We start from the raw sequence: 12,913 nt of genomic DNA on the forward strand, positions 1-12,913 counted from the left end.
GGTTTTATAAGTCATAAATGTGTTTTTTCCACATTAAGCAGTATTATGTCATCTATAATTACATTGATAAAATGTGGGTAACACAAAAAAATGTGGTAAAAAAAAAAAATTAAGCTTTTACAAGTCAATACTTACATATTAATATTATTATTTAATATGACTGAAGCAACTTTACTGCATTAGGTTTCAATTGACAGAAGTCATTTTTAAGGGTCAGGTAAGATATAGCCTATTCTATTTCAGTTTTTACAATTTTAGGATACACTTTATTTTAAGGTGATATAGTTACATTGTACTTACTCAAATTTGTAATATTAATTAACTACATGTAGGCTATTTAAAGAGAAAGGGTTAAGGTTTGGGTTTAGGGTTAGTTGCTTGTAATTATGCATTATTTATGTTATTACCTTAGTAAGTACATGTGTAACTATGTCACCTTAAAATAAAGTGTTATCCAATTTTAATATGTATATGTTAAAAATAAATGTAATGATTTCATATATTTATATTTTTAATTTCTTTAATCCCATTTGATATAAAATATACCGTAAATGATGAATGCTTTCACATACAGATTAAAAGGAACATTTTGCAGTTCCAATGGCAAGCAGCCCGTGAGGTGTTGGGATAAGGCTCCCATAAAGTGATGTAACTCAGCAGCAATATAAACATGTCCACCTGTCGTCTTAAAACCATCATAGTCCTTCTTAAGAGTTTAAAAATAGTATATAGTAATGAATACTGCTTTGATAAGCTTGGGTCTGAAATGCCCCTATCCTTATATATTATTTTCTTCATTACTTCAACAGTAAGGAATTCACTGCTAAATGTTTTTTGTCGTTAAGCCAGGAGAGATTAGGCTACCTGAAAAGGTAATAACTGGATTAACGTTCTATATATAATCACAAATGCATACACAAACATGTTATACAGCGCCAGGACTGAGATATTATGATCCAAAATTTAAGTCAAGCTGAGAATATGGTTATCATATCACGGATTACAGTTTAGGGCATTTAAGGGGTCAAAATGGGTCAGTCAGAGCGTCTGTTTGTCAGGCGTATGACACAGGGTGAACGGCTGATTATCTGTTAAACAGAGTCTGACACATTTATGTAAGTCCCCTTATAAAAAAATCCACATATTAAGTCAGTAATGAGAGCAAAAAGCTGTAACAAAACAGAAAGCTAAGGCAGCTTGTATACCAGGCCATGTTCATCTCTTCTTATTTATTGGCTGGTGAGACTTGTAAGTGTAAAGATAATTCACTCTAGTCTGTGCTGAATTCTCAATGCTGTCATTTGCCATTTAGTAAATGAATGTCCTTTTTGTGAGCATTGCTGTAAGAGTTTATTCCTTAAGATCGGTATTCACCACACAATCCTTCTGCTTGGCCAAAACAAGAGGCTTTCAGCAAATCCATCTAGGAATGGGCTGAAAACAACAAAATGGTGCAATCTTTCTGTCTTTCTTTCTTTCGAGTATGTAGGCCTAATGCTTTTAACGCAATAAACTTTCTTTCTGCATTTCGCCATTTTATGTGAAATAGTTTTCTAATCCTTGCATGTACAGTATAAATGCCCATTTTTTAGTTAATGCTGGTCTTCATAAACCCAGGTAATCTTACAGTGGCATCATTGTAATGACACACGCTAATCCAGCACTGAAGTAGAATTAAGCAGCGCCGCTGTCCCAGTTTAAACAGAGCTCTTGCACAACCGCAGCGGAAATCAGCTTATACAGTTGCTTCTCGTAAGGCTTTCAACTGCTGCCGAAAATAAGAGGAAACATAAACAGCCAGACTTGAGGTCACTTTTCTCATCAGGCTAAATTGTCCATGTGAAGAACTAGACATTTTGTACTGCTAATCATCTCTGTCCTAAAATGAATGTCACTTTATTTTATCATACTTGATCAGTTCAAGTGTTCTGTTCTGACACACACTCAGACTTTGTCCCTCTATATTGTGATTGAACACATTTATAGTTTATAGAGGCTTGCGTTTCAGAATAGCATTCTCATTTGCCATAGAGTGCTAAAATCTATATTGATTTCAAGTTTAAATTTGTGTAATTAGCTGGTTTTTATATCGATCTTTATTGGACAGCAGTGTATTGACCATCAGATGTCATGTTGGGAAGAGACACAACATGGGCACTATTGCTCCGCTGGATATTCTTGGGTGGAGATGAACAGTCGTTTGTACAGTAGATTATGGCCTTGGTTTATCCACCAAAGTATAGGCCACAATACAGACATCATTTATAATTGGTGGAGTGACTTTTAAACAGCTAATATTTAAAGGTTATGGTCTTCATTGGTGTAGAAAGCAACAACAACAAAAATCTATAGAGAGTAGAAGAAGAATCCAACCTGTCTCCAGATTTGAGAAGAAACGGATGAGTGTGTAGTAATGTAGTCTTAGTGGAATCACATGACAGATGCTGCAAAGAAATTGATCTAAGCGACCAACTGTATAATGACCAGATGTTGCTATGCTGCTTGAAGTAGAGATAATGTTTCAGTTTGACCTCAGCAATGAGAGACCAATTAAATAGCACAAAATACCATTAAAGACACTGGAATGACATGAGACAGAGTTAAAACAAAATCTGTCAAATCTGGTCTTAACAGTTATATTCAAATTATATATTCAACAATGTTCATTGAACTGATGAAAAAAAAATGTAACTGTATAAACTGTGTGAGCTGTTAATTTGCCATTCTTTCATTCTTAATGTATTTTTATGTGCACGTTGTTGTTACTTTGTTTGCCCTTGTTCTTGTTTTTAACATCATTCTGTGTATGTAAAAGTGATTTTAAAATGACCAAGATATCTGGTTTTAATTTCCAACCCATTTTGGGTTAATCTTTAGTAAAAGCACCATTTTGGGCTAAACTTTTAACCCAAAACAACCCAGTGCTGGGTTGCCAAAATGACCCAAATTGGGTTGTTTTTAACCCAGTATTTTTTAGGTTTGGGGGTGAGTAAATTCTAACAGAATTTTCATTTTTAGGTGAACTATCCCTTTAATTCTTTAATCACAGGTGCTTGAAATATAATTGCATAGCTGTGTTGCTTATGAGGAGACAATTGGCTCCTGTCCTGTGATTATGTCGTTCTCATACGTTATATTCATCCAAATGAAGCTAAATGTTTGGTAACTCTAACCACGTCTCATTGGCCATTTGCACAGGACAGAAACATATACTTAAGTTTGAAGGCATGAGTTTTGGGGATGGTTTTAGAAGGTTTATTGCGGGCCAGAGTGAATGTGGAATGTGAAATAAAAGCCTTAAATTTTGAAGTGGCGTTTCAACTGTGCTGACACAATCAGACAATCAAGACACACCATCCCACATCCTCATACCACGGGGGCTGATTCGACAGAAAAGTAGCCGCAATAATAAAAGCCGTTCCAACCTAATTATCTTGTTGTTTCAGTCTGGACAGGACAACATGCATTCTTTGCTTTGAAAAGTAAAAGCACACCACTCCGCAACAGTTATGGCCTCACGATTCATTTTTAGACTTTGAACAAACATGGGTTTGTTCAAATTCCTAACTAAGTGCAATAATAATTGTGATGCTACATTCATTCTTCATTTGTTTTTAAATCATACAAAGTCAGGTGAAAGTCAAGTCCTTGTTTTGCATATTCGTTTGAGAAGATGTGATGCCACCACAGCAAAAACAAAGCTATACCCATCAGTTCACTGTTGGCTCTCTGTCGTTTGTATTGTTACCTTACACTAGTCAATAAAACATTCAGTGAAACCTCATCTCCTTCACACTGATGAATCTACTCGTCAACCTTTGAGTGACCAAGTAGTAAAATGTTAGTGTAGAGTGAGTTGTGGAACTGTATCCGTTCTCAGACGTGTCGTCCCACTAACATTTTCAGGAAATATCAGGCACAGAGGATCTGATTTCACTACTTTAAAATGCTCCGCAAACCAGGAGCACTTTATTATTGAAAACATAACCAGGGTCAGGGTTAAGTCCGTTTCTTATTCTCTTTTCCGCCAGGCACTTGAATTGATGGATTGAATTGATTCCAAATTGCACAGAGAAGGAACAATATGACTGATGTTGCATACAAAAGAGCAGCTGCTTCAACATTTAGTTCCAGAATGTACCACAACAGCATGTTGTTTCACTCCATTCATTACATCAGCGGGTCATGCAATGCTAATCTCATGGAGAATGGACTCTTGAGCAAATGTCCCAGCTTCATTGGGATTATAAATGAAAACAGGTGGATTTGGGAGGGCATAACAGTCTACTGTGCTATAAAAGCTGATGCTCTCTTTCAGAGGCACAGAGCATTCTTTCTGTGTTTGGCTTCCAGTGTTGGGCAAAGTTACTTTTAAAAGTAATGCATTACAATACGTTACTCCTTAAAAAAAAGTAACTAATTGTGTTACTTAGTTACTTTTTACAAAGTAATGCTTTACATTACTTTTGTGTTACTTGCTCACTTGGGCAGGGCTTGCTTGTTTGTTTTTAATAACAAAAAAACAATCTTCAGAAAAAGAAAAAAAAATGAAACAAATTTGTGACCCTGGATCACAAAAGTCGCACGGGTATATTTGTGGCAAGAGCCAACAATACATTGAATGGGTCAAAATTATCGATTTTTCTTTTATGTCAAAAATCAATAGGATATTAAGTACAGAACATGTTCCATTTTGTGAATTTCCTACCGAAAATATATAAAACATTTATTTTTGTGAGTGAATGCAGCACAATCGCATACATAAATGGACAACTTTAAAGGCGATTTTCTCAATGTTTCGATTTTCTTGCAGCCTCAGATTCCAGATTTTCAAATAGTTTGTATCTCGGCCAAATATTGTTCTATCATATTATTTATTCAGCTTTCAGATGATGCATACATCTCAATTTCAAAAAATGTACCCATGTGACTGGTTTTGTGGTCCAGGGTCACATATGATGTTTATATAGGCCTAAATCAGCTTATTTATGGTTCAATTGGATCTTTGAAGTTCAGCAGCTAAGACAAGATTTAATAAAGTATATGTGTTATTTAACATATTTGCACAATCTTCTGAGTTTGCATTTCACTGTTTTTCTATTTTTATTCCTTTTGAGGAATACCGAATCTGTTTTTGTGCAAGTGAGATGCCTGCTCACATTTAGAACTACAATAGCCATCATGTTTTACCCAGCGCACACAACGCCTCTGCACTTACTGATTTCTCTCAACATGGGACTGGAGAGGTGTCAGTCAATAAAAGGCAAAACTGTAAGTTGCATTACTTTTTTGAAAAAGTAACTCAGATATTTTGTTGTAAGTTTAAAATTAATGCGTTACTTTGTTACTTGAAAAAAAGTAATCTGATTACATAACTTGCGTTACTTGTATTGCATTACCCACAACACTGTTGACTTCATAAATCAAGCCAATAATGCAACCATATTTACTGCTCTGTGTGCCCTGAAATCGCAATGGTACACTTTTTACCTTGTTTATAAAATGTGTAAGAAAATTCTAGATAAAATGATGCAGCATTTTATTCATTGTGGGATTTTAAACTATTAAAAATAATAATTTATTTTTAAAAATGTTAACCTATTTGTAATTTGTAATCTGTAAACTATTTTATTTAATTTTTTTGTGCTGATTTTCTTTTGGGCCTCCAAGCTGTATAAAATAACAAATGCGGTAACACTTTAGAATAATTGTCCGTCATTAATAGGTAACTATGCAGGAAGTAATGCATGACTAATAAGTAGTTCTAACACTTTAACTACTATTTACTAATATGTAACTAATATGGTCCATATCACTATAGTTTCTGCAAAGTGGCTACTTGACTAACTAGTGATGCATTGTATGACCATGTTCATTGTAAAAAATAAAATTTAAAAAAGTCAATTGCTTACGTCTCAAACACATTAATATTGTGATTAATTAATTAATAATTCTTTAAAATTTGTCATAGCAAATAGTTATTAATGAGAGTAATCTCATTCAGTAAATATTGATTACCTAATAAGGAACTATCTCAGTCCTTAATGTGCGATTACTTACTTATTGGTTAATCATGCTTCACTATTAGTTAATACAGTAGCTGAGGTGTTAAAGAATTACTAATCACAATTTTTATTTTTTATTTTTTATGAACATGGTCATTAAATGCATCACTAATCAACTAGCCACTCTGCAGGAAGATATTAGTTCCATATTATTTAATAGTAGAAGTTGAAGTGTTAATGTAGAACTACTCATCTCTTCCTGCATAGTTATTTACCTATTAATGACGGACCATTATTCTAAAGCAAGGATGGGCAACTTTGGTTCTTGGAGGGCCACTGTCCTGCAGAGTTTAACTCTAACCCTGATCAAAACTAACCTGCCTGTAGCTTTCTAGTAATCATGAGGAAAATAATAAGCTTGTTCATGTGACAGTAGGAACAATAGTTGTATATTTTGTTGTAGTAGGGACTTTAAAAATAGGAACACACCTGGGGTTAACCACATCTGAGATGTGCCTATAGGGCTCATATAAGTTCATTAAAAAAGAGTGAAGTTAGTTTCAGATGCTTGTCTTTATTGAATATAAAATTTGCATACATTATTTCAGGAGTGTTTGATTTAGATTTGGAACTAAACTCTGATTGCCCATCCCTGATCTAAAGTGTTACCACAAATGCTATTATTTTATTTAGTTTTTAAGTAACTAAAACTTTTTGCACAAAGAAACGTTACTGTAATACCTAATTCCAGGTAAAACGAAAACCTGCAAAGAGCACTTCTGAGGACAAAGTGTCATTAGCAATGTAAAGTGTCACATTACGACGGACAGTCCAGATATATCAGAATGTTCAAAAACAAGCCCAATCTGTTGTTAATTAAATTTTCTAATGATAAATGTTCGAGATATTAAATTTTGGTGCAAGAGAAGCTTTTAGTATCTTTTAGAGAGAATGTTTTGGACAAAAGATGGATTGCTTCTGCTCTGACAATAGCTGAAGGAGATACAACCGGGTCTTGTAATGCTAGCTGTGAAATTCAACTCTGGAGACCTATCAATTATAAAGCACATCAACGTCAGGGACCTTTAGTGACACTCTCTCCTGCCTGCTATCTTTCTTTAAAATATGTCTGCGCCATTCAGAACAACAGAAGAATAGCTGCAGTTTCATTTTCCAAGTCTCACTGTGGTTTCAGGAAATAGCGGAAATGCACACAGGTGTGTTGATTCTCTCTCTTAACCATCCAGATTTCTGCATGCTTTGCATCACTGAACAGTGCGTACTATCAAGGAATTATTGAACCTTTGACAGATCATGTGGTATTCTAGAAATAATATCACCTTTCCTGCATACAAGCACATTTGCATTTCTCGTGAAAGGTTTATCAAAACTTTATGACATCGGCATCAGATTTATTTAGCCTATTTTGAAACCCATTTTCTGCATAACAACATTATTTTTTGTAAAATGTCTATCAACATTTTATGACATCAGCATCCGGTTTATTTATTTTATGGTTCTCTGCATTTTCTATTATATTTTCTTTAGGCTTTAATGAGGATGTGGAGTCAAAATCCACAGTGCATCCTTGAGTGTCATTTTAGGACTGTATTTTAGCATTACAGGTTGGTCTGAGGTTTATGTGTGATCTGAGTGCCCTCATTCATTATTTAAGCATCTTTTATTGGATAGCACATTATTTATAAGCTTTAAAAAGGCAGCGGTGTCCTCTCACTCATCCTTTAGAGATCCCGTCTTGTCATTAGACCAATCCATCATATACCAGAAATAAAATATAGCATTTAGAGCAGGGGGTTTCAACCTTTACAGATCCATGGACACAGACTCTGAACAAGTCAAATATCAGAAAGCAAGACACTCTATGATCAATTTCAGATCATTTATTTATTTACAGATAGTTCAACCAAAAAAATATATTTTGTCATCATTAACTCACCTTCAAGTTCCCAGTTTCTTTCTTCTGTTGAACACAAAAGAAGATATTTTGAAGAATGTTGGTAATCAAACAGTTGGCAATAGCCATTGACCTACATAGTAGGAAACAACACTATGGAAGTCAATGGCTTCCATCAACTGTCTGGTTAGTGGTTACCAACATTCTTCAGAATATCTTCTTTTGTATTCAACAGAAGAAAGAAACTCATACAGGTTTGGAACTACTTGAGGGCGAGTAAATGAAGACAGAATTTTCATCTTTGGTTGAACTATCCCTTTAATGTCATGAAAATGTAAGAATTTGTTGATTATCTTCACAGACCCCTTCACGTGCCACCATGGAACGCTGGATTTAGCCAGGCATCTGTTTTACAATTGGCTAAAGGTAATAAAAATCATTTTAATTTACTCAACATGCAATGTTTTGTATATCCAAACACAAAACGTAACTTGACTCTGCCAGTTATGCAATAATATTAGACACCACCATGTCCAGTCAGTTCAAACCGGGTCAGTGGGTTTTAGATATTGACCTGCTCCACTGCAGCACAGCGCTGTTGTGTGCCATATGATCTTTCTCCATCACACACAGACACTGTTTTGTGTTTTTCCATTTAGAGCACAGTGTGGTCACTTGAAAATGTCTGCCGGCTACATTAGGTTAGATAACGCAATCGAAGCTCTCCAGATCAATACAGCCTTCTCTCTCACTCATTACAAGGCCTGTGATCATGCATCAATGTCACAGTGACTTTCAGCGAACATCTGATGTTGTAATGAAACATAAAATGTAACATTTCAGATCGATTTTTTTATGATTCTGGAAAAATATGGACGAGAAAGCATTATTTTGATTCAGTTTGTAATTATAAATGCACTATTTTTAGTGTCTGTAGTTTTTAGTCACTTGTTTGGTACAAAGGAAATATGTAAAAGAAAAATGTCATTTAAATGTCTATGTGGATTGATCATTAATTTGAAAATTTGTATGTACAGGTACTAATCCTTATTTTTAAAAATATGTTAAAATGTTAATAAATTAATGAGAGCCTCAGATCCCTAGCAATTATATCTTTCTTCCTCAGTTTTTCAATGAAAAGGTGAAAGAAAACTGAATGGCATTTTAGATGATCTGAAGTATATACAGTAGGCTACAGGTCAAAAGTTTGGAAACATTAAGTTTTTTTTATATTTTTGAAAGAAGTCTAATGCTTATCAAGGCTGCGTTTATTTGATCAAAAATACAGAAAAAAACAATAATATTGTGAAATATTATTACAACTTAAAATAATAGTTTTCTATTTGAATATACTTAAAAAAATAATTGATTCCTGTGATGCAAAGCTGAATAATCAGCATCATTACTCCAGTCTTCAGTGTCACATGTGACATACGTCTATCACATGATCCTTTAGAAATCATTCTAATATTCTGATTTATTATGCGTGTTGGAAACAGTTCTGCTGCCTAATATATTTGATGAATAAAAGGTTCAAAAGAACTGCTTTTATTCAAAATAAAAAAATATTTTCTAATAATATAAATCTTCTTTACTATCACTTTTTATCAATTTAACACATCCTTGCTGAATAAAAGTATTGATTTATTTCAAAAAAAGAAAGAAAAAAATACTGACCCCAAATTACTGACCAGTAGTGAATATTGTTGTTACAAAAGATTTCTATTTTTTTTAAAATTGCTTCTTTTTTTTTTTTTACTTTTTATTCATCAAAGTATCCTAAAAAAGTATCACAGGTTATGAAAAAATATTAGGCAGCAGAACTGTTTCCAATTTTGATAATGAATCATCATATTATGATTATTTCTAAAGGATCATGTGATAGACTGGAGTAATGATCCTGAAAATTCAGCTTTGCATCACAGAAATAAATGATCATTTAAAATATAATAAATTGAAAACCAATTATTTTAAATTGTAATAATATATCACAATATATATTTTTTTTTTAATCTGTATTTTTGATCAAATAAATGCAGGCTTGATGAGCAGAAGAAACTTCTTTCAAAAACATTAAAAATAGTAATGTTTCCAAACTTTTGACCTGTACTGTATGTGTTTGCCCGTGTCAGCTGACAGGGAACATTGTTTGGCTAACATTCTGGAAAGGTTCTCTCAGAGTTATGAACAAACATTATTCAAGTAATGTTAATAGAACATTTGTTCAAAGTCATCTGGTCTTTAATAATGTTCTCAAAACTTTAGACCGAAAACATTATGAATAATGTTTTTAAGAACATGTTAGCTGGGTGGTTGTTAATGTGTTTTGAGTCTGTTAGCATGTTGCTATGGTTGCTAGCAATGCTAGTCGGTCACTAGTTCTGGTCCCTAAGCTCAGTCTACAAGATTTCTTACCTGTTTTACTGACCACAAGGTGAAATTCATAAATCTGATAACTTGTATAGGCTAAGTGATGGCATTCCTCCCCTGAACAATCCACATGGTTTAAGGTTTCATTAATTTAAACAGTGGGAAAACTTGCACTTAAGTTTCATAATTAGGGCTAGTCAAGTGGTGCAGCTCATACAGCTCTAATTGAGCAATCAGCATTACTTAAAAAGCCACAGCACTGATTTTAATAGTTAAATTGGTAGTTACTATAGTAGCTAGTGGTTACAATATTATTGTAAGGATTGGTCTCCTAATTATCACAATAAAGGAATGTAAATTTACAGTCAGGAGGTTTTCTTCCTGTTCCATTTGAAAGATGTCTGTGGGGTTGATTAGGTCTAAATGGATAGGATTAAAAATGCATCAGTATTGATCATAATGCCGGGAAAAATAAAGCACATTTACCAGGCCGTTATAAATGAAGATCACTCATCCAAAACAACAATAGTCAGCATACAGTAATCTCAAAAACAAAAAATTATGAAATGCAAAAAAAATCGTTAACATAATGTGAATAATGTAATAATATTATAAAAATATGAAATTATTTTAATTGTAAAGGACCTTTGTTAAGTATAATCTTCTAAAAGTATACTATAATAGAATTCGCTGTATGATGTTTTTAATAAAAAAAAATATTTTATGTTACAGATTGAGAATTTGAATGGAAAATGTACTTAATTATCATGAAAATGTCACAATGCAAATATAATTATTATAGAAAAACTGTTTCACCGTTTCCACAACTGTTTTCAACATTGATAATAATAAGAAAAGTTTTTTTTTGAGCAGCAAATCAGCATATTATAATAATTTCAGAAGGATCATGTGACACTGAAGACTGGAGTTTGATGCTGAAAATTCAGCTTTGACCTCAGAGACATCATATAAATTACATTTTAAATTATTAACACATTAACATTATTAATGTTAAGACATTAACAAACTGTTTTTTTACTGTAATTTGATTAAATAAATGTAGCATTGGTGAGCATAAGCATTTTTCAAAGCATTAAAAAGTCATGCACCTCAAACTCAGAAAACAGCTGAATAGTAAAAGTGATTATTTCTTTCAAAAACATTAAAGTATTCTGTGTCTTGTGAGTTCAGTGCCTTACACTTGCCATGTGTCTGAGACAGCTGGTCGTGGGACATCAGTAAGTTTCATCAAGGAGTTCAAAAGTTCAACAGCGCAACACCCAGATATCCTGAAACCTTGTGTGTATATGTGTCAAGGCTTACTGACCTGCATTTATAAAAGCAGCCAGCTGTTTCTATATCACTCACACGATATTTGTGAGCATGTCCATGTATCTGTATAACAGAAAGCAGTCTGCAGCGATTACTGTACCCAAGCAGCTGCAAGCTTCCGTTAGAGATCAGCATTAATTACACACAGCCCTGATGTGCCGAGCAGCTTAAACTCCCATCAGACCAATGCAGATTCAGGGCATGTGAGAAGCTGCTGTGGTGCTTGGTATGATTACGCTCTTGTTCTGTGTAGGAACAGCACAGAAGAAGGACGTTTGAGGAAGATCCCTCTCATCTGGAAGTTTTCAGTTTTAACAGCTTATATATACCATACCATAGTAGTATTTCAAATATTTGACCATATTGGTTTTTTTTTTATTCAGTCGATAGAGTGGATATTTCGATGGTCCACTTTAGACATTCTACTAAGTAACTTTGCAACTACATGTCAACTTATTCTACTAACCTGAACCCTAAAACCAAACCCTAACCCTAACAGTCTACAAATACTCTAATGATAGTTAGTTGACATGCAGTTTAGTAGAATGTCTAAAGTGGACCATCGAAAGTCCGGTTGAAACAGCTGTTTGTTTTTGACGTATAAACAAATCCTCAAATTTGCATGTTATATGTAAAAAATTACAACCATGCAATGCCAATGAACCTTGTTTTAACAGGGGCGTAGACTTTTTATATCCACTGTATTATGCAGACACACAATCAACCTTGTTTGCATATTGAGAACCTCCTACTACAAATATTTATTTGTTAAACTTTGTTTTATGCATTTGGCATTTTATCTAAAGCAACGTACATTGCATTAATTTTGAAAGTTTATAAAATGCCACAATAGTCAATGTTAAGGAGGTATAGTTTATGTGAGGACATTTTCAGAGATTTTGGCCCTGAGTGACAACTATAGCAAAACAAGTACAAACACGCGCATGCACACACACACACACATCAGTAACCTCACAAGACTTAAAATCCCTACATGTGTGTTTGTAGGGGGTGTCGTGCTGAGTAAGCAGACTGGGAACGACTGCGGTATCCCATCAGCTGTTGATGATAACTGGTGGCCTCAGATTTCACTCTCCCTCACCTGTTCTCGCCCCTGGCCCACTGCCCCTCCACATCTCCACCTTCTCTCACAGTTGCAGCATGTTTACTGCGGTCGAATCCAAGATCAGGGAGATGAGCTCTCAAGTTTCAATGGACTGTTATGCATGGCAGTTCTCGCTGAACTGATTATCTCTCGAGATAAAAACAGTTAATCTGTGAGTAAAAGAGT

The sequence above is a fragment of the Leuciscus leuciscus genome, assembly GCF_965113295.1.
Source record: "Leuciscus leuciscus genome assembly, chromosome: 20".
NCBI classification, from domain to species: domain Eukaryota; kingdom Metazoa; phylum Chordata; class Actinopteri; order Cypriniformes; family Leuciscidae; genus Leuciscus; species Leuciscus leuciscus.